Genomic DNA, 9828 nt, shown 5'->3' on the forward strand with positions numbered 1-9828 from the left:
CCAAAGAAGTTAGTAGAGATTTCTTTTGAGACGGGCACAACTGGAGTACCTCCAGCATCGACATGGCAACAAGTGATTGTGCCAAGTCATCTACTATACTATATGTATAGGAAGCTTGGATAGAATCTACGTTATGGTGCAATGGTCCCTTGGGGATCTTAGAAATTGACTCAACTTTAGGTTGAGGGATCTGTAGTGGACCATTTGGTGTCATAATATGCTAAGTAGTGTTGGGTGTGGAGCCCAATTATCTTCTTTATTCAGAGGTATCGCCCCATTGGACCCCAGTTCATAATGTGGCGGCAATGCTGCCCGTAAAATGTATGCCGCCAAGGGGGTCCACGAGGGGGTGACGACAATTATTTAGAGCCCCCCTAGCAGGGGATCGGGGGCAGCACCCCGAAAGCTAAAAATAGATGTAAAATTTCCTTGTAAAATGTTGTAACTTCGTAGTCAATCTGGGCCATTCATTAGGTGGAGATCTGACAGTATAAGTTATGTTTAATTTAGGGTTTTTTTTCCCTAGAAGGCAACCCCTCACTATGTATGAAGGAATTGTATTGCGTCTATGTATATCTGTATTCTGAGCGAGAAAGAGAGAGGAGATTGTGTGAGAGTGAAGAGGGAATTACAACGGATCTTCTGTAGGTTGTATCTCTTCATTTTGCTAGATAATATAAAGGAAGGATTGGATGTTTCTCTGTGGACGTAGCCCAAATTGGGTGAACCACGTATATCTATGTCTCTCTTGTTTTATGAGTTTTCTGTGTTTATATTTTCTGTAATATTTTATGTGTTCCATTGCTTTGTAATATATAATTTTCTAATAACTGGTATCAGAGCTGAAGATCTATTTGGCTAATAAACTCGCAGGAGAGAAGGGTTACTAGTTCGAGTGGGAGAAATGGCGGAAGATGGTAGGTTTAGGGTCGAAAAATTTAACGGCCAAAATTACTAGCTATGGAAGATACAGATGGAAGATTATATGTATCAGAAAGATCTGTACCTACCATTGAGTGGAAAGACAAAGAAGCCGATGAGAATGATAGAAACATAATGGGATATTCTCAACAAAAAGGCCCTTGGAACAATACGGTTGTGCCTAGCAGCGTCGGTAGCCTTTAATATTTCAAAGGAAACGACAACAAAGGGTTTAATGTCAGCATTGGCCAAACTATATGAAAAACCCTTGACCTGAAATAATGTATTTCTTATGAAGCGTTTATTTTATATGAAGATGTGAGAAGGTGGATTTGTTGCTGATCATTTAAATGAATTTAATACAGCTACCAGTTAGTTAAGTTCTGTAGGGTTATCTTTTGATGATGAAGTTAGGGATCTGTTATTTCTATGCTCATTGCCAGAAAGTTGGAATGGTTTAGTTATGGCCATTAGTAACTCTGTCTCTAGATCTAGTACTTTAAAGTTTGATGATGTTATTGGTGCAATCTTTAGTGAGGAAATGCGACGGAAAAGCTCCGGTGAGACATTAGGTAATACTTTGACTGCAAAGACTAGGGGAAGAAGAATTGAAAGAGGAAAGAGCCCAAGACATCACAGTAAGTCAAGGAAAGGCAGATCCAAGTCCAGATCGGGGATAGTATGTTGGAAATGCGGGAAGAAAGGACACCTGAAGAAAGACTGCAAGTCTCAGAAGGGAAAAGAAGGAGACGCACAAGACGAAAAAAATCATGAAGAAAATGTGACAGATGATGTGTTGCAAGATGATTTGATTCTTTCATTAGAAAATATTATTGATGTCTGGGTGGTAGATTCAGGGGCCTCATTCCATGCCACATGTGATAGGAAAAATTTTCATGATTATGTTCAAGGAGATTTTGGACAGGTTCAATTGGGTGATGATAAACCCTGTAAAATCAATGGAATGGGTACAGTTTTCATAAAAAAACAGAATGAAAATCAATGGCTATTGAAAGAGGTAAGGCGTGTTCCAAATCTGAATAAAAATATGATTTCAACCTGGCAGTTGGGAGCTGAATGCTGTGTAACTACTTTTACAGATAAAACTTGGAAGGTCACTAAAGGAGCCCTGGTAATAGAAAAAAGAGAAAAGGTTAGTACATTGTATTTATGCAATGGTATTTCTAATTCGGTTAATGCTTTAACCTCTACAAGAGAAGATACGACATTGTGGCATCATAGGCTTGGGCACATAAGTGAGAAGGGGATGCAGATTCTTCACTAAAGAAATTTGTTCCCAGGATTGAAGCATGTTGATTTAAAATTATGTGAGAATTGTGTTTATGGAAAACAAAAGAGAGTCATATTCCTTAGAGTTGGGAAAGAAAAGAAGAGCGAAAAATTAGAGCTTGTGTATATAGATGTATGGGGACCTGCTCAGGTATCATCTCTCGGTGGCTCTCGTTATTATGTTACTTTTATTGATGATGCAACGAGAAAAAGCTAGATTTATTGTATTCGAAATAAATCTAATGTATTTGATACTTTCAAGAAACGGAAAGCTTTGGTTGAAAAGGAGATAGGAAAAAGGTTGAAGTGTCTTAGATCATACAATGGAGGTGAATATTGCAACAAAGAGTTTGATAGGTACTGTTCAGATAATAGAATTCATAGAGAGAATATAGTTCCAGGAACACCACAAGAAAATGGTGTGTCAAAAATGATGAACAAGATAATTGTGGAGCATGCAAGGTGCATGAGATTGCATGCATGATTTCCTTTACAATTTTGGGTAGATGCTGTAGATACTGTTGTTTATCTAATAAACAAAAGGCCTTCAAGTTCCTTGGATGGTGGTATTCCAGAGGAGGCATGGACAGGTAGAAAGGTAAACTACTCATTTTTTAAAGACTTTTGGTTGTGAAGCCTTTGTCCAAATTAATAAAGAAAACATAACAAAGCTTGAAGCAAATCAAAGAAATGTACCTTTATTGGATATGGTGTTAATGATTTTGGTTATTTCTTTTATGATTATGAAAAACACAAAATAATTAGGAGCGGAGATGTCATATTCAATGAAAAGGTTTTGTATAATGATCATATGCAGGAAAAGAAACAAGAAAAAGAAAACAAAGAATACACAATGCTTGATGAGACCACAGGAAAAGTGAAGGTGCCCGAAAATCATAATGATCCATAGGCAAAAAAACCACAGCAACAAACACCTCAAACACCTGAAAGTGGTGTTAGTAGATCTACCAGGATAAGCAGACCCCCTGAACGATACTCTCCTTCATTATATTATGCATTGTTGACTGATTCTGGTGAACAAAAATGTTATGAAGAAGCAGTGCAAGTAGAAACCAAGAAGAAGTGGGAGCAAGCCATGAAAGGAGAGATGGACTCCTTAGCACATAACCAGACTTGGGACTTAGTCAGGTTTCCTGCAGGTAAAACAAAATTGCAGAATAAATGGGTTTACAGGTTGAAGGAAGAAGATGGAGATAGAAAAAGGTATAAAGCTAGACTTGTGGTGAAGGCGTTTGCACAGAAAAAGGGTATAGACTTTGATGAGATATTTTCTTCTATTTTTAAAATGACTTCAAACATAACTATTTTAAGTCTAGTAGCGGCTGAAGATTTTCATCTTGAGCAATTAGATGTAAAGACAACCTTTCTCCATGGGGATTTGGAGGAAGAGATATATATGCAGCAGCCACAAGGACATGAGGTAAAAGGGCAGGAGAAACTAGTATGCATGTTGAAGAAGAGCTTGTATGGCTTAAAATAGGCTCCAAGGCAGTGGTATCTAAAATTTGATAGGTTTATGTCTGAACAAGGTTATATTAGATGTCACTCCGATCATTGTGTTTATCTCAAAAGGCAAAATGATGGCAGCTATATTATATTGTTATTGTATGTAGATGACATGCTTGTTGCAGGGTCTAACATGCAAGAAATAAATGTGCTCAAAAGAAAATTGGCAAACTCATTTACAATGAAGGATTTGGGTGCTGCAAAACAAATCCTTGGTATGAGAATAACAAGAGACAAGAAGAATTGAAAATTAACATTGTCTCATAGTGAGTACATAGAAAAAGTGTTGAAAAGATTTAATATGCAGAATGTAAAACCAACTAGTATACCTTTGGCTAGACATTTCAAACTAAGTAAGGAGGTGTGTCCCAAGACTTAGGAAGAAATGGCTTATATGTCTGAAGTTCCATATGCATCAATAGTTGGAAGCTTAACGTATGCAATGGTCTGCACAAGGTCTGATATTGCACATGTAGTGGGATTTGTAAGTAGGTACATGAACAATCCATGAAAATAACATTGGATGGCGTTGAAGTGGATTCTCAGGTATTTGAGAGGTAACACAAATCAAGCATTATACTTTGGTGGTTCAAACATTTCTCTACAGGGATATGTTGATGTAGATATAGTGGGTGATAGAGATAACAGGAGGAGCACAACAGGGTATGTGTTTACTGTAGTTGGAACAACTGCCAATTGGGTTTAAAAACTACAAAGTGTTTTTAGGGCGATTTAATTGTCTATTAAATCCCTGTCATTTAATTTATCAACCCAGGGGTTTCGTAAACTTAGAAGCAAACCAAAATATATGGGACCTCAGATGAAACAGGTGTAGGAAGTTTGTTTAGAATGGAAATGCATATTACAAATCTAAACTATCAGATCTATTTTATGAAAGCATAAAAATGTTTGATCAATGGAATTATCTTACTTTAGAAGATAGAGAAGAGTCTCTTGTTCAAGAGTCCTGATTGTCCTTCTACAATCTTTCTATAATAACATTGCCAAACATCTAAGAAAGCAAGAAAGAAATGAAAGCAAGTAAATATTGTTTTCAGTTCAGTTCTTAGCTCATGGAGGAGAGTCTCCTAACTTAGGAGGACTTGATTGCCATTCTCGGATACAAGCTAGCTACTGAAAGGAAATCAATATTAACATAAATGTAAGGTAGGAAAGCATATGAGAAAGTAAATCTTGTTTCAGTTTAGTCTAGCTCTTGGAGAAAAGGCTCCTAACTTAGGAGTTCCTGGTTGTCCTTCCCACATAAAAACTAGCTACTGAAAGGAGATCAACCTTCACACAACAAAACATGGCCATTACATGAATTCATACTGAAATTATCTACAAGTATTTACAACAAAGAAATAAGATGAACATCATAATTAAAATTAATATATTCACAATTATGAACATTACTCTACAACAAAGTGTACTTATCTTAGTGTGGGGATCCTTCCATTCCTCAATGAGCACATATGAACAACTATCACACGTTAAGAATCAAACAACACTCATAACTCATGATTTGGATAAAATGATATTATTCATGTTGAATGAACAATCATAAATCTGATGCTAATGAATAACTGATAATTTTTCTCCCCTTTTCCTTTGAAGGGTGCTCCTCTTATTTATACATGAATTAGGGATATCTACTCAATAAATGTAGATCCCTTAAATATCTACTAGATCCATACTTGTCTCAACTTATCCCTAACTACTAGATACAAATCCCATGACACATCAAAATCTCCATGGTCTTTCTCCTTGGAATATGGTCCATCTCTTGAGTTGAAATTCGAATTTGATCTTGGGAGGCCACATAAGGGTGCCTTGGAAGATTCCAAATGATCTACACATGTCATCAAACTCAAGCCACTTTTAGGTATAAGCAAATACATGTTATTTCTCTAACTTTTAATCATAAATTCGCTCTAAATACATGAAATTAATAACTTTGGAAAATGAAAATATAAACTCATATGGTAATGGAAATATAGGGTTATGTAATGATATTATGATGAAATGAGGTGACAAAATGAGGATAAAGGTGAAAATGGAGTGAAAAATTATGTTAATTTGGCAGCCCAACATACCCCCCAACTTAAGTTATTGCATGTCCTCATGCAATCTATTCATTGATCATGATTTGATCTTTTGAATTGTCTTGCTTTTACATGAACTTTGATTGATATCGATTTTTTAACTTCACATAATTTTCTTTTTGACAACTTTGTTCTTTTTGCAAAGTCATCTTTCTGAAAAACATTTGATTGCAGCATATTATTTTGGTTGGTTCTTGTGTGACAACCAAAATTTGATTAGTATTGGTTCTTGTGTAACAATACTTTTGTTGTTTTTATGTTGCATCAAAATACTTTGAAAAAAATTTAATCAACCATTCATTCTTCGATCATTATTCACAAAACATGTAACGTTTGAATCATAATGTAATAGTAGTTGTTTGGAGAAAGTATGTTGGTTAGGATGATATGTGTAGAAAGGACATATATGACATATGGAAGGTGATAATGGAGTATGAATGTGAGTATGAACATGGTGATTGTGAATGTGAATGAACATGGTGAAACATTTTCCAAAAAATATAATTTTAGTATTAAAGGAATTGTATGATAAAAAGCTAGAAAAAAACATACCTTTACTTACCTGAGTGGACAAACTATGTATATGTAGAAAAGTGTAGCTTCTGCTGCGGAATCATGGAATGAAGAATACAAGAATGTGATCTGTGTCTTGGTTGCATACATGATGGATGAAGTCGCGAATGTGGATCCTTTATTACTGCTACTGAATCTATTCCAAAGTATAAAATACTGTTGAATCTGCTCCTGAATCATATAGTCTTCTTGTCGTCCCATATCGTGGCATAATTCTTTCCATGTGAATAACTGTGTCGATGTCGAACATGGAAACAAGTCATTGGATTACTGACCATTGATGAATGTCGTTAACCAATGCAAGGCAAACTCACCATTAATGTCAATGAGTGCCAAGGTACCCAAGTACATCTTGCGAAGTGCGAATAAATGAGCTGATGTCGAGCCACTTGCAAGATCCAACAAACAAGGGACATTAATGTATTCCCATTGTTTGTTGGAAAGAAGACTTGCCATTAGGGCATGCAAGCTTCAAGGTACTAATAATGACTCTAGTCTTTGTCCCAGATAAGGTGCTGAGGTCGATGGGTCAAGACTTGTTGAAAGGTGGGCCTTAAGGAATCCCACATCAGTCAACGCGAGTTCGTACAAAATGATTGGTAGGACTATAGATACAAGATGTTATGGTCAAATAGTTTTTATGGCAAGGAATATAAGGCAATGTAGAGAGATGGATGGTTTATTTGTGAGGGAAAAAGATGAACTGAAAAGAAGGCAAAATGTATGCGACTCAGAAAAGTAGACATGTATGAAGTCATGATGGATAAGGCAATGAATCAGTGGACTTTAACATGGATGACTGATGAGGCTTTGAAGGAGAAGTGTGGGTAACATATCATGATGCAAAAGATTTCTGTGTAGCGACAAATGTCACAACATATGTAATTAGCTCCTTCAAGCTTTCAATGATGAATGTGATTTCTGGAGATCAAATTTGCATGAACTTGGATCGTCGCGCACCTATAAAAGCTTAGTACAAATTCTGCATGAAAACTGTGAGAGCTTTTTGAAGGACATAAAATGCAAGTATGAATGTTAGCAACGAAATAAAATGAAATTTTTTTACTTGTTGCCTTTGCACACAAGTTCCTTTGAAGTAACTCCAAGAAAATATAAATTGTTTTCAAGAGGTATGAAATGTCCATTTGCAATTTATTTGTTTTTTTTTTAATTGTTTTTGATGTTCATTTATTTATTTATTTTAATTGTTTTGATTTTTTTAATTGTTATATATTTTTTAGTTGTTTTGTTTTTTTATTTATTTGTTTTGATTTTTTTAATTGTTATATATTTTTTAGTTGTTTTGTTTTTTTATTTATTTGTTTTGTTGGTTTTTTTTTTAAACTAAAATTTAAATTTAAAATTTGTTTTGGATTGTTAAAAAAATAAAATAAAAATAATAAAATCACAAAATTTTTTTTCGTATTGTTTTGATTTTTTTCTTCATAAGATTTATTATTATGAATGTCTTAAAGGCACTATGATACACTTACAATATGAAAAGTGTTAAAAGAATCCAAAGATCGTGAATTAGAAATGATTATTCACTGTTCACGACATGAAATTCTAAAATCCAAATAAAGTTTTTTTTATTGATTATTATTACGGTGAAGCTACATATCACTAGCTACAAAACTGTAAACCACAATATGTAATCTAAACAAAATGTTATCATCAAATAAAAATATGGCCAAAAACAAACGTTTGGGCACCGAATGCAAGGTAATCTTTAAAATTCCAGTCACATGCAATGTTTCAGATTCGTGATACTTACTTCTGAACCAAATCCTCCCTTTATATTCATACTTCATCGATATGATAATGTTGAGTCGACAGAAGGACGCAATCAATTGAAAATACTTTTCAGTGCCATCATGAAATTAATATTAGTCAGACAATAGTCAGACAAGGAGGAGATTCAATGTTATTTTTCGTGCACATAGACTTGGGTAACAAATTGTCTAGTAGCTGTAGCTGCAGTTTGCTGAGTGATAGTTTGTAACTCAAGAGTCATGGTAAAGTACTCGGACAATAAAATTCTGTTCAGCCTCTCCCTCAAATCAGAGTAAGATACTGCATTATCTGGATGAATAGGATTGTCCGATTTAACCAGCCACTGCCTTGTGTGATGAACGCAGCTCTGAAGGGCACTCTTATGAGAAAGAGTTGCATTGGGCGGCCTTGAAGTCATGAGCGAACCAAACAGAGACAATGCATCGAGATCCTCTTCTACCAGGGGTTTCATGGCATCATCGGTCACATAATCATAAGATAATCAGGAGCTTCGCTCATGCATTTTTGTCCACATCATCAAGTAAAATCATTCTGCGAAGTCACATCGAACAAATGAGAAAAGTACAAGATCTTCAAAAGCTCTACAATGGCCTCATTAGAAAGCACCACGCCATCCTTGGCAACATCTCCCTCTGCTGGAGGAGTTGCTTCACTAGTCTTCACCTCATCACTATCCTGTGTGTCTTGGGTTCCATTCTCCGGGATACTGGAACCCTCTGTGACCACACCATCTTCAGCTGTAGGCTCCTTGCTGGCGGCATTCTCTTCTAGTAACTCTTTTTCTTTCTCGGCAATCTCTTCCTTCACAGCAGCAACAAGAGGCTGCCTAAGTTTCTCGTACTCATCGATCAATACGGCAACACTGGCCTTTGACCTCAACACATCGTCCTGCTCTTTGTTTATAACTTTACCCTTGGCTTTACTGTCCTCGATCTGTAATATCCGGTTATATTTCTTTTTTTAGGGCCCTGAGACGCTTGTTCATCATGGACAGAACAGGACCGTCCTTAACAAGGAAAGACCTGGAAGGAACGGCGGAGCCATTGGGGGATGCAGGAGTTGCTACCTCTGAGCCGGCCATTGCAGTCGTCTAAAAGTGCAACTTATGTTGAAAAATATAGCGTAACACGAGGGTTTTAGTATCTTAAGCTGAAGCCCTACCTCAAACAGCGGGGCGACCTAAACTTTCATGGCAGACACTATAAACACACTCATTCGTTGTTCACACAACTCCCAAATAGCCGCAGAATCCCCAAAATATGCTACAAGCGCCAGAAATTCACTCGGGGGATTTAAAGCTCAAATCCTAACTCTAGCCGCAGTTCTAGACTTCTATTTCAGACTCTGTGAAGAACCCAAAGCCCCAGAACCCTTTAAAAGAAAAATGACCAAAACACGGCGAATCACCGAGACCCATTCAATATTTTCAACCTCAAAACCTACTTTACAGGTCTCGGCTCTAAACCTCAATGGTGAACTATAGAAAAACAAATTTTGAACCCCAGAACCCTTCAAAACAAACCCCGAGACATAAAAAGCAGAGAAGAAACTCGAAACATATACGAGGGTTTTGAGTTCAATAACTACCCGTAAATCTGCCCGGCATACATTGAATATG

At 36.2% G+C, this 9828-nt stretch overlaps 1 pseudogene; it reads right to left on the minus strand.

Moving 5' to 3' along the window:
* Positions 1-8340: 8340 nt before the first annotated feature.
* LOC149218974 (uncharacterized) lies at positions 8341-9425 on the minus strand (annotated as a pseudogene).
* Positions 9426-9828: the final 403 nt, after the last annotated feature.

This window comes from Pinus tabuliformis, chromosome Q (genome assembly GCF_031772625.1).
Source record: "Pinus tabuliformis cultivar Carrire ecotype Pingquan chromosome Q, CPIR1, whole genome shotgun sequence".
Classification (NCBI taxonomy): domain Eukaryota; kingdom Viridiplantae; phylum Streptophyta; class Pinopsida; order Pinales; family Pinaceae; genus Pinus; species Pinus tabuliformis.